General features: G+C 45.5%; 1 long non-coding RNA gene across 1 annotated transcript in view; it reads left to right on the top strand.

The window, feature by feature from the left end:
- LOC146854178 (uncharacterized) overlaps window positions 1-11,948 on the top strand; it is a 265,426-nt gene extending 253,478 nt beyond the window's left edge. Inside the window, exon 3 of the long non-coding RNA XR_014981167.1 lies at window positions 11,838-11,948. This is a non-coding gene — a long non-coding RNA (uncharacterized LOC146854178). The remainder of the gene's footprint in view (window positions 1-11,837) is intronic.
- Window positions 11,949-14,180: the final 2,232 nt, after the last annotated feature.

Raw genomic sequence — 14,180 nt, 5'->3', positions numbered from 1 at the left:
CACTATATAAAAACTCCAGCAGAATTAATAACAAGTAAATGGCATGGGCGGACGGGGTGGGGGAAACAGACACGAGGGCGGGTGGAACAAGGACAGGGTGGAAGATGAAACAGGGATTGAGGAAGGGTAAAGGAAGTGAAGGCAGCTTCCCGGAGATGATGATCCATAGGATAGAAAGCTTTTTCTAAAACGCTTTGTAAACATACAGTCCCATTACGACATAACGAAAAAAAATACAAAGGAGAAAATAGATGCGTTTAAGCTGCCACGAGGAACTAGGAAAAACTGAGAATCGCAAAAAGATGCCGATAAATTTGGAGAGAGGATGTGGCATAACATCCAGAGCTGCCGACTTTGGAACTGGGAAACCGGGTTCAAGTCTGGGAGTCAGCTCTCCCCGTGCCTACAAACAAAGACAATGCAGACATGCTGATCGAAAAAAACAAAAAAAACAATGACATAACCCAAGAAAAAGCTGTTTGGAAACAAAATACGAAATGGAAATAAAATGACAAATGTGCAACTTTATTAGCACTACAGCAATTGTTCCTGAACTCCTGTCAGGTGAATGCATACAGGAAAAAAGCCAACATTTGGAAACCACAGGCAGAAACAAAATAAAAAAATAGTGTGCTTAAACACACCTACATGCTAAAAAGGGTACGCCTACAAGAATAGGGGCATGCTCCATGGGACTGGTCAACACACAAAAAGGAGGGACCTATAACCAACATTGACCACAGAGAAACACGACTTTGCGAAGGATGAGCAAAGCAACAAATTAAAAGCAATGGGCGGGCAATATGGGGTATCTACTCTGTGGGCTTGTCACGAAGAGACAACGCATGCGCTGCCTAAGTGAGACCTAAAAATGGTACCAAAGCAGACACATGGACCGGTTGCTTGGAAGAGATTCAGAAAGACTGAGGAGCATATTTATAAGCCATAGCGCGATCTGAGCCTCACTTGTTTTGATGCTCTGGTGGCGCACAGTGCTGGCCCATATCTACAAGGCCATGCAAAGCCACCCTTTGGCTTTTCATGACCTTGTAGATAAGGTGTAAGGCCACGCAGCACAAGTCGCTGCGCTGCCTTACATTGCAGCAGGGAGGTGTGCCATGGGTGTCGCTGTGGGTGTTCCCATGCAACACCCATGGATTTTAACATTGCCGCAGATTTGCAACATAGCATGAATCTGGGGCTGCGCCAAAAACCTACGTCTCCCCAGTGTAGGCGTAATCAGGAGAAATGCTTACATTTCTCCTTGTTTTTCCCTCTTTGCATGTGTGGTGCATTCTGCAGCACACATCGAACAAGAAAAACGCCTCTCCTGATTGTTTTTGTGGAGTAAGGTGCCCCGTCCTGCACAAAAACAATTATGCCTTGCACAATTGTGCAAGGGGGTGCCTGTGTTGGCATACACTGCATTTTTTGCTCTGGTGCTGGCTGGAAGGACTGAAATGCACGGTATCTTGCAAATACGATGCATTTCTGTCCTGACGAATTGGCGTAAGGCAGCGCAGCAAAATGACTTGCGGCGCTGCCCTACTCCAATTCTTTGTTAATATGCCCCTAAATTCTGACTGTGGACTAGATGACATCATAAGCAATGTGTGGAAACTATTCATGGCGTGGCATGATCAAACTTAGCAAAACAATACAGCCCTATATTCAGAAGGCTAATACATTTTTTAGTAGGTAATAACCTAATAGGCTAAGGATTTATAATGAAAATATGATTGGGACTTTTCTAACATTTACCCTAATTTGCATTCTGATACATATGATTTGTGGACTAATTATACATATTAAATAATTGCATATAGTAAAATACCAATTATTGTGTATGTTTACTGATTTTAGGGGTACATGGACGGGGCACCATTTATGATCACATGCAGATAAGAGATTCTCTAACAGGTTTGTCTGACTCCTAACACTCCCTCTCTAATAGAGCATAGCTCCCTGGAGGCAGGAGTGAGAGACACCTGCCAGTTCGCCTTTGTTCTGAAAAGGGTACATATACTTTTGGGAATAAGAGGATCCTCTGGGTGACCTAAAAAATACTGGAGTGAACATGACTGTGAGAAATTGTTTTTTTGGTTGAGGGGGGTGTTAACCCTTCTTCTTTGGTCGTGTGCACTGCTTCCATGCAACTGCCAGCTCCAGAGACTGGGACTGTGCTCCTATCCTGCAACCTCTGGATCGAGCACTGTTTGGAGGGCCGCTTGGTTTGGGCAGTTAATTTTGGGCTTTTTGTTTGCTTTATTTTGTCTGGGTTAATTTTTGGTTATTGCCGCTTTCATTTGTGTGGCTTAATTTGGAGCACATAGCCTTTGTTTGTTATTTAACCCCCCTGTCCTGGCTGTTTTTCTTGCTCCTGCTCTCCCGCATCCCTGACACCCCCTCCCACCCCCCAGAACTACTTATGGAGGCTGCTGCGTGGCAGTGCCAAAGGCATGCCAAAGACAAGCCCGTCTGCGGCTGGACCATGCACAGCACCAGGACCCATGGACCTCCAACCACCCGCTGATACACCGCCAAAGAGCTACTGGACCTTGACCCCAGAACCTGAAACAACAGCTGCTTCACTTCCTCTCCCGGATCAACCATACAACCCTTCACCTGCCACCACTGCCGCCTTTCCTGCTACATAGGACCACCAGAACTCATTGGACCCCACGCTGCTTCCTCTTAGAAGACTACGACTAAGAACAACCACAAACCTCTCGATTGCATCCTGCTCAACTCTTGCTCCCCTTGCAAACACGCTATGGGAATCTGGGACACCATTGACACCATCACCACCCTCTCCGCTGAAGCTGTCTTTGTCACCTAAACGCGGCTCAATCCCTCCTTGAATCCCTACATCGCCACCACCACTCCTGAGGGCTACAAGATAATACACAGAGACCACACCAAAAACAAGGTGGGGGCATCGTCCTCATCTTCAAGGAAATCATCCAATGTACTGTGACCAACAATGACCCAATGCCTTTCATGGAGCACCTCACCTTCTGACTTCAGACCGACGCTAAGATCATGATATGAGGCACCCTTGCTTACAGACCCCGGGTACCCTGACCAGCTTTCTGCAGCGCCATCTCCAACCTCCCCTAGCCATTGACTCCCACCACTACGTCCTACTCAGCGATTTCAATTTCCACCTCGATGACCCCAACTACGCCAACAACATTTGCCTTATCCAACTGGTCACCAAACCCACTCACAAAGCCGGAGACACATTCGACTCCATCTTTACCTCAGCGACAGAATCAAATTCAGCCACATTTCATAACTCACTTGGACCAACCACACCATTGTTCACTTCACCATCTCTGATGCCCAGCATACCATCACCAAACCCCACAGCTCCTCCCACCGCAGCTGGGTCAAGGTAACCGTGACTCTGTGGACTCAGGCCCTTAACACCACACAACCCAAAGCTTTAGAAGACCTTGACCACTGCCAAGCGCAACTGATACTGACTCAAGAAGCGATGACACGTTACTAAGAACCCCTCTGATAGAGCCGTGCACTAATCAGCACTCAACAACTACCACCTGTACATCACGGAAGCCAAGAGAGCAGACATGATTGCCTGCATCGACACCACAGCCATCCACAAGAAGGAACTCTTCAAAATAGTCCAGGAATTCTCCAACCCAACAGCCACAGAGAACACTATCTACCCCTCCCAAGAACTCTGCAACACCCTCTCAGACCACTTCCACAGCAAGATTGCCAACATCTACAGTAACTTCAACCCCCAACCCACCACTCTCTGCCTCAACAACATCAACCCACATACCAACACCAGCCAAATGATTACCACCTTGACTTACCACTCAGACCACCACAGGCATCATGTAGTCCATTAAATCTGGGTCGGCCACCGACCCCTGTCCCCGCCATCTCTTCGATCTCAGAACTAACCCAATCAGCACGGAACTCACCAGCATCCCGAACACCTCCATCTCTATAGCAACCTTCCCGGACAGATGGAAACACGCAGAGGTCAGACCCCTCCTAAAGAAACCCTCTGCTGACCTCAGCGATCGAAAACAATTACAAACCGATCTTCCTGCTCCCCTACCCAGCCAAAGTACTCAAGAAAGTCATCAACCAACAACTCACCGAATAACTGGAACAAAACCACCTACTCTGCGCCTCACAATCAGGATTCTGTGCCAACTACAGCACAGAAACCGCACTTATTGCTGCCAGAGATAACATCAGAACTCTCCTAGACCATGGAGAAATGGTGGCCCTGATCCTCCTCGACGTATCTGCTGCATTCAACACTGTCTCCTGCTACACCCTCATCGACAGACTCTACTCATTCGGCATACAGCAAAATGCCCTCAAGAGGATCACCTATATTTTCATAGCACACACACAGAGCATCTGACAGCCTTAGTGGAGTCACTTTCGCAACCAAGGCGGCATACCCCAAGGATTATCCCTCAGCCCCATCCTGTTCAACATGTAGATGTCCCCCTCATGAACATCATCAGATCACACAGACTCAACATATTCTCCTTCGCAGACGACACTCAACTAATCCTCTCACTCACTGAGGACCCCTCCAATGCCAAAATCAACTTCTGCAACATCATGACCAACGTAGCAAAATGGATGAGAGATAATTGCCTCAAACTCAACTTCGACAAAACAGGAGTACTTATCTTTCGGAGGAACACTTCCGCATGGGACCACAGCTGGTGGCCAGATGAACTTGGACCAACAACCACACCAACAGGGCATGCATGCAGCCTTGGCATCATTCTCGACAGCCAACTGACCATGAAAAGACAAGTCAATGAAGTCGCATCCTCCTGCTTCCACACCCTTGCATGCTCCACAGAATCTTTAGATGGATCCCAATGAACACTAGGAAGGCCGTCACGCAACCCCTCGGTACTAGCCGTCTCGCATTCGGCAATGCTCTCTGTTTCCACCCTGTTCCTCAGAAGACTCCAGACCACACAGAACACTGCAGCCAGACTAATCCTGGACCTCCCCAAATGGACCCACATCACCCCTACCTCAGAAACCTCCACTGGCTCCCCATCCAGCAGAAATGCCTGTAGAAGATCCTCAGTCACGCCTACAAAGCTCTACACAGTCAAGGACCATCCTACATCGACCATCGGCTGAACTTCCATCTGCCCGCAAGACAACTGCGTTCCTCCTCACTTGCCCTTGCAGCCCCCACATCTGCTGCAGCCACATCTCCTTCTCCTACATCGCGTCAAGACCTGGAACGACCTGCCCCTCCACCTCTGAACAGCACCCTCCCTGGTGTAATTCAGAAAGAAACTCAAGACCTGTATCTTCGAGGGAGACATGGCACCCTCAGCTTCCAGATACCCCAATGGGTGACAGTGCTGTGCTATACAAATGCTGATTGATTGATTGATTCATTCTTACCACAATCCTTATCATTGTGAACCACAAAAATCACAAAATTAACTTGTGCTTAACCCTGGTAGCTTGGCACAAAAGCAGTCAGACTTAACTTAGAGGTACTGTGTTAAGTATTTTTGCAAAACACAAACAGTAATATATTGAAAACACAGCACAAGAAAAATCCCACACCAATTTAGAAAAAAGTAAAATGTAATAAATATAATGACAGCAAAATGAATTCCAATCGGTGGAACCGGAGTTATGAATTTGAAAGGTTTTTAGTTAAATCTACTGTCTAAAATATCAAAGCACCAACGGCGAGTATCTCGCTTTCACAAAACTGGGGCCAAGTCAAAAGTTAAGCAGCAGAGAAGTCCTCTCAAATATAAGGTAGGCCTTCTGAGTGTCCATCACAGGTCAAGGAGTGTACTGAAGAGTTGGTCTTAGGGTCCTGTATTTATATCTGATGCCAGCCCTTGAAGTGGGGGAATCTTCTAGGCATTCCTGCCACCTGGCTATGGAAACTGCACCTTCCCCCACCCAGGCTTGAAGAGGTCTAGGGTGACAAAATGCTGGTGTCAAATTCTCTGTGAGTGTGCTGCGGCAGCTCCTTTGAAATGAAAGTGAGGCGGAGACCAGCTTTGCCCCTACCATGCTGGTAGGTTGCCTGCCAACATCTGGTCCCATTTGTGTCTCTGTCTGGTAGGAGTACACAAAGGCAAACTGCTAAATGCAACCAGTCATGTGACCCAGGCCCTAGGCACCAAATGGTTAGGACAAGAAAAGGTCAACTTTCTAAAAGTGGTATTTTCAGAATTGTGACTTAATATCCGTCTTTACCATTAAAGAGGATTCTGATGACCATTTATTTGAGACAAATCTTGACACTTCTACATGTTCCAAATCAACAGTTAGCACGTATTAGATGAAATAAGGTAACCCAATGTTATCCTAAGTGAGAGGTATGACCTGCCGTTGTGAAAAACGCATTTGTGAGTTTTTCACTACCACTGCTGTTGGTAACACTGCATGCAATTGTTCACATTTACTTAGTACCAACACCGAACGTTTAACTGTGATTGACCTGCGAGTGTAATTTTGTACACTACCTCTTTCCCTACAGGAGTATGAACGGTGTCCTATAGCAGTTTGTAGTTTACTATTTTAGGCACTTTATAACTGTTAGCACTTTATACTATATGGCCTAAACTAGCTGGTGGATAGTATCCAGTTTTAAATTTGATTACTACACTTGCCACTTTATTATTGTCCATATTGTACATCATTCACCTCTCAATCTCATTGTCAGTGCAATTACCCTTTTTTGCCCGTTTTAACATTTGAACAAAGTATTTCTTATCAGGTACTTCATTGTAGGTTTGTGTGATTTTAGCTATATTGCAATACGGTGTTTCCTTGAGGTATGTTATCTTTTTTAGTCTAAGTAGGAAGTATTTTCATTTTTTGGATAGGTACTGCTGAGAAGGACTCCTTATTTGAATGGAAAACATTTGTAAGGATTTTTCTGTTGACACAATACAATACAATCAAACTGAACTGAACACTACCAGAACACATAAACCTTAAAAGTACATGTCTAACCTTTTAAATACACTGCACCCTGCCCTAAGGACGGTTTAAGACCCACCCTAAGGGTGCCATATCTTATCAGCAAAAGTAAGGTTTACGCTTGGCTAGTCAAATTGGCAGGTTAAAACTGCAACAGGCAGCAATAGCAGACCTGAGGCATGTTTTAAAGAGATACTGGAGTGGGTTGCACAATTAGTGCTGCAGGCCCACTAGTAACAGTTTATTTACAGGCCTTGGGTATATGTTGTACCACTTTACCAAGGACTTATAAGGAAATTAAAATGCCAATTGGGTGTAAGCCAATTTCACTATGTTGTAAAGAGAAAGCACAAGCTCTTTAGCACTGCTTAGTGGCCGTAAAGTGCACAAAATCCTAAACACCAGCAAAAACGGGTTCAGAAAACAGGAGTGAAAGCAGCAAGTTGCATGCAGGAGGGTCAAGTCCAACAATGACAAAATACAATAGATCAGATTTAGGTTATCTGACTATTCTTTCACCCTCTCCATAAAACAGAAGCTCTATTAATCTGAAACGCACACCTCATTTTACAGCTGAAACCTAACATAGCGGTACAGCCCAAGTGTTGCACCTCGCCTGAAAGTTTTCCTTGCTGAGACATGGAGTGACTGATTTGGAAATTACAATGACATTTCTCTGAATTTGGAAGTGTTGCAGGGATTCTGCTCAGAAACAGAACTATGCTTGGGACTATAGAACCTCAGCAAGTAGGATCCTGAGTCACCATACCACCTCAGTAACCATGATCCCGAGTCCGACTAGCAATAGTGTCTCACTTGCCCTCCTAACCATATCTAGAGAAACAAGTGAATTGACACCCCAGAACACTACACTGCCGTCCCTCTCAGGGATCGCGGTAACTGGACTCCCCCTTTCGCTCTCACACTTGTACTCAATACGATATAACAGAGACACAAAGGAAGTTTGAAATGTTTATTTAAACTATCATGTTCTAGAATGCAGAATTCGTGCCACAATCAAAAAACAAATGCTTAACAAAATACAGTCAGCATAGTCAGTAAACCATATAGTATTAAAAGCCCTGCCATGTTATAAGACAGATTAGCCAAACCCCCTCCCCTTCTACGGAATGATTATTCAATAAAGATCTCTGAGATTAGTAGCGGACCACGTACCTTAGGATACATTGGTGGACGTTCTAAATCTCAGGTATAGCTGTGATCGCCTCTCAGAAAGTCTCTCTCTCTATGCATGTTACATCAATGTGCATACTTATATGACCAGGCTCATATGCTCACAAACAACATCTGCACTCATGTGTTGTGTCTAGATGCTAGCACCTGACCAGAACAAAATAACAAAGGACATTGCTGTTTGACCTTGTCTACTGTGTTCAGACTAAATCCCAGGAAAGAACAGAATGCAAAAACAACTACAAGTTCTGTGAAAATACAATGTGGCACAAAAATAAGCATGTTTATATAGTAACGTGCAATACAAACGCTGTCTACACAGTGCACAATTAGACCAACACAGGGAAAACCACACTGGGCAATGCACTGAACACATATGACAGAACCGCAGTAACACCTACAATAAAACAAAAGAATACTTTTAAATTAAAAGTTTCACCTGCTTCCGAAACTCACAGGATCTGTGTCTTCTAACTCTTGTGCCTGCCCTTACTACATACAGGATCAAGCTAGAAAAGAGTTGATGACTCCAAGACTTGTGAATTTAGAGGTATCAACACAGGTGCGTAAATCATTCTACAGGAATCACATTTCCTAGCACCCAAAATCACAGTAGGGCCTGGCACCCTATAAACCTAACAATCCCCTGGCCAACTGGCCAACTGGCCATCTCAAACAGGGGCTCAAATGCCCTGTGTCCACAAAGTTAGGGCTGCTTCCTTGGCAGCGAAAGTCAAGGGTGCGCCACTGAGCAAAACCTAAACGTTGCAGCTGCCCACTACTTGCTAGGCAGCTGGGAAAGTATGGGGCAAAGGAGTGCATCTCACTCCTAACTCAACAACATGCCCCCAAAGGATTGCGATCTAAACGATGCCGCTGCCCACTACTTGCTGGGCAGCTGTAAATACTAAAATGCGGCATTGGCTTTCAGTGGCCCTTAACACAAATGTGCCAAACTTTGGAGCCACCTAGGCTCTAAAAATGAGGCACTTTTGATTATGACGTTGGTATTAGATAGGAGACCCAGACCACATCAGGTTCCAACCGACTTTTTGATTTCCTTGGCAAAAATATGTTTAAAAAATAACTTTTTCAATTTCAAAGATGACCTGTTCCTCCAAGTAAAAGGTGTAGCTATGGGTTGTAGCTTCACCCCGGAGATTGCCAATTTGGTCATGGACCAATTTGAGACTCTTTTTATCTTCGATGAGACTGGCCCATTCTTTGCACATATAGCGAGATGGGTCAGATTCATTGACGACATTTTTCTGATATGGAATGGAAACAAAGGAGACCTAGAAGCCTTCCATAATTGGCTCAATACACGTACACAAGACTTGAAATTTACTAAAAACGCAAGTAACATCAAAATCAATTTCCTTGATGTTTGGGTCAAAAATAAGGAAGGGTCTCTAGAAGTGAGCCTATTTACAAAACCCACAGACAGAAACACACTCTTAGCATACAGCTCAGGGCATCCACGACATCTTAAGGATAATTTGCCATATGGGCAATTCCTTAGAATCCGTCGTAACTGTTCTTACAAAAGCGACTATTTTGACAACGCGGCCATCTTGCGGACTAAACTATGTAACAGAGGGTACCCGAAGAAAATAGTAAGGAATGCTCTTAAACGAGCATGGTTTACACCTCGGGAAACCCTACTAACACCAAGAAGCAAGGAAAAGAATGACCAACTTACTTGCGTGCTTACATATAATCCTAAAGCAAACAAAGTGAGGCAGATCATTTAAAGAAATTGGCGGTTGGTTGACCACTTGGGGTTGGCGACACCGCTGTTTGCCTTCCAAAAAGGAAAAAACTTGAGAGAGTACTTGGTTAAGGCCTCTAGACCAGCTGCGCCAAAAATTGATGTTAGATCTATGTTGGGACTGCCACCAGTTCAGGGACACTTTAGATGTCAGAGTTGTGTGGTTTGTCCCCAAACGAATGATTCCAAGTTCACAACTATTGGCGACGAAAAACATGTCCAACTGGGTTTTTCGAATTGTAATTCAAAAAATGTGACTTATTCAATTGAATGTCCGTGTAAAAAAACATATATTGGCCAAACAACTCAAGCGGTAAAACTCCGTATTCAACAACACAAACCACGGATTCGGTGCAAAACCCCTGGTGCCCCATTGGTTCAGCACTTTTTGGAACTTGGGCATGATGAGGATGAATTCAGGTGGACCGTCTTGGCATTTATGCGCCCTGTGAATAAAGCTATTTTGCAAAATACTCTGAATCGCCAGGAGGCACGGTTGATTGAGAAATACCGCACAGCAATTGACGGCTTTTACGACAAGGACGAAATTTGGGCTTTGATACAGTAGGAGCCTCACATGAGGGTTAAGCACTTATGCTTAGGGATAGCAAAGGCATTAGATTTGGTTTGGAAAATACCCTAGGTGTACAGACACTGTATATATGTGCATATTAATAGGTGTTGTTAGATTGTGAGCCTTTATGTTTACAGGTTCCCCTCCTCTGTCGCTTCATACACTGTGTATAATTTTGGTGGCATTTTTTTTTATTTATTCTACGTCGAATATACATTTTTATTTCATTCAGTATATGACTTGTTGGTACTTTTTTTGATTTACTCTATTTTGAATATTATTTTCTCTATTTGATTCACTATATTATTTGCTTTAAGTTAATTTATTTTCCTTTAGATTCTGTTGGTTACTATATAACAAGTATTAGATACACACAACCAAGTGAGAGAGGAGATGATAAAACAGTTGGCCTTTGTAACTGCCCCATTCCAATATGGCCGATTCTTTACCTCTTTATCTGTGGAGGTTTTTAGTCCCTCATTACTTTCCATACCAGGAAATAAGGTGCCGATAGCTTTCCGCTGAACTTACTAGCGCAGCGAGAGAGTGAGCACCGACAGATGCGGAATAGACACCAAGGAAGGGGAAAGAAGTAAGGTAAGATAAGAAGACGAGTAGACGTGATTGAGTTAAATACACTTGGACTCTGCAGTATCTTTGGATTGATACTGTATTTCCGTTTTTGTCTTTTGTTTGTTTTGTTACGAACCAGCGTGTAACCACAGCGGATGAATTTCCTTAATCTTTGAACACGAATAAGGGGCCTAATTGATTCTCTAAAAAGGTACGATGAACGTAGCCCTAGGTGGTAATTCTATCCTTGCACTCATGTAGTGGTGTGTAGTCGTTTTTGAAATATAATATTTTGTTATAGAGATGGCAATGGGGTTGGACCCCCAGCGCCCCACTCCTTTCGAGTACGTTGTACTCGCGCTTGGTATTCTGAGTGGAGAAATCAGCCTAAGGTAAGTGGAGTATTATAATCATTTGGGGATAGGTTCCCAGATATGCCCGTGATAGATTCCTTGTAGAGCAACTGTATTCTTCTAAATGTATATATGTGATATTGGATGGTAGAAGGATCGGAAGGACTATTTTCTTTTATATAGGGAGTGTCTTGAGATGTACACACACATATATATTCAGAAAGATTTAGACATGATTTTTTCTTCACTTTATTCGGTGTTCCTCTCTTCTTGTGGTGGGACTTTTTGGTATGCTCATCTTGATTGGGGATAAGGACCTGTATATATACTGGCGAGTATAGAGGTGTTTATGTAATTTATATGTTATTGTAGTATGTTTCTTTTTATGTAGATTGCTGCTGTTTTTCTTGTCCTGAAGAGGCCAAAAGGAATTAATTGGCTGAAACGCGACCACGTCGACAGTTTGGTTGAGCAGAGGGACCATAAATAATTGGAATTTGAGGGGATTCAACAGCTTTGCATTGCCTTTGAATTTGTGGAGATATTGATTTCCTTATGCAATGTATATGCCCTCTGGGTAGTCCACACTATTGAAAGGTGGATCCATAATTGGAAATTATTTTTTAGGACAGTAGCTTAGTTTCGTCATATGTACAGAGGTGTTGTTTTGTAAATTATATGTTTTTTTATATATGCTCAGCAAAAAACAAAGAAAATGAAATGTGAATCTATACACATATGAAAGGATAATTAAAGGTGTCCTTTGTCAAAAAATATTGTTCTATTCTTTCCTCCTTACCACTATTTTCCTTAGATTCTAAAAAATGATGGGGGCAAACGGAAAGAACACGGGCTCCTCTGGCCCTTTTAACAGTCGTGGCCCTTTAAAGTAAATATGACCCAAGCGTTGGAGCGCACTGGTGCTCAAAAACACATCTGCCCACAAGGGAGCGCACTGGCGCTTTCGAATCACCATGCCCCGCTGGAGCCACACGGGCTCTGAAACAAAACATGCACACGATGGAGCAGCCCTCTGCCATGTGGGGCCACTCAGGGGGTAGGCACCGGTACTTGTGCCTCGGTCCCCTTTTCCCCCCAGCCCTCTTCACTCACTGGGCTTCCTCTCGGAGACGTCTCTGCGGCGACCTCCTGTCTCGCCTGGTCCCGCCCTGGAGCAGCTTCTCTCTCGGTGCACGGGGAACCTCTCCGGCCTTCACTGCTGTTCACCCGGGCCGTGAGGAATGCGGAACTGGAGCCCGCGAGGCTCTGGCTCTGTCACCAAGGTCGGCCCTGCCCCCAGTTAGGCGGCACAGGCTGGACTTCCTGGTTTCCTCCTTTCCGGTGGCGCTTCCACTTGTGCGGTGGGGGCAGGCACCGACAATGTGCCTCGGGCCCACTCTGCCTCCATGACCACGGGCCTCTCACTGCGGGGTGGGCTCCCACCTGCAGCACTCCTCCTCAGCACACGCGGGGCTTCCTTTGGCTCACGGAAACCCCGGTCGAGATTAGCTGCGTTCCCCGCCCCCCCTACAGACAAAGCTGCTCGGCTACCGTGTCGAGTCTGCGGCGCTTCTCCCCGGGCTGCGGCAGTGATCTCTTGGTCTTGGTCATGTAGGACGCGGGCTCGGCACCCACTACTCCTGGCCCAACGCGGCCAAAATAGCCATGAAGCGGGGTGGGCTCCCGCTAGATCACGAAGCATGGGGGAATCCCGACACCGGGGATTCCCTCTCCTTGAAGGACAGCTCAGCGCTGCGGAGCCCTTGTGCTCCTCTGGGGGATAATCAAAATAAATCGTAGCGCTCACGAGGTGCTAGGCCCTAGCTGCAGAAAGACAGTCCTTCCTAAAAAGAAAAGAGCAAGTCCAGCAAGAGTTCCTTTAGGGATCAAGGGGCAATGCAGGGCAGAAGGGTCCCCCAAAAGAAGTACTCCAGGCACCCAGGGGCAGGGCAGGGCCCAGGGAGGTAAGCCTTCCCCTGAGCCCCAGCAGCAGCATGCCCCTGGTAGATTCAAGTCCAGAACAAGAACATTTTCATGGGGTCACAGCCCCTTCTTATATACAGCATTTTCCTTTGTTCTGCAACTGTAGGGCAAGGGGAGAACCAGATACAACTGGTTCAGGAGCACTTTGTTTTGCTCAGCTCCCCTCTCTATTCACAGGACAGGCCAGGGACATCAGACGCACCACAGGAGGTGGAGCCAGCATTGTGAAGGGAAGGCCCAGCCCCATTCAGGTCCCAGGTGCAACTCCTCCCTCCCATCTACATGCAGATCTCTCCATTCACCACCGGGCAGACTCACCATGGCTCCTGGAATTCCCCAGCCCTTTCAGCTCCTGTCAATCACAAGCCAGACATGCAATTCACATCACACAGCACACAGAAATGCCAACTTCTAGAAGTGGCACTTCTCCACAAGTCACAATAAATCTGCGCACACCATTGCGCAGCATTTATTCTCACGAGTTCGCACATACCAAACTTGCCCCTGCTCTCCTCTCACCTCAGGAACTACCATGGACACACATATCCCCCATGCATTCCTATGGGAGGGCAGGCCAGTCTCACTAAATGTAACACAGAGCTCACGCACTTTACACTGGGACACAGTGCTAAAGTGCCTAGAGGCCTAAAACTACTAACACTACATAGGGAAAAAGGCCAGGATAAATGCAAAAAGTTTAGGGGTGAACCTGTCAAAAGGGCCATGTCCAACACTGACCAGCGATACTCCT

The sequence above is a fragment of the Triturus cristatus genome, chromosome 4_1 (genome assembly GCF_964204655.1).
Source record: "Triturus cristatus chromosome 4_1, aTriCri1.1, whole genome shotgun sequence".
NCBI classification, from domain to species: domain Eukaryota; kingdom Metazoa; phylum Chordata; class Amphibia; order Caudata; family Salamandridae; genus Triturus; species Triturus cristatus.
This window is presented reverse-complemented; position numbering and strand designations above follow the sequence as displayed.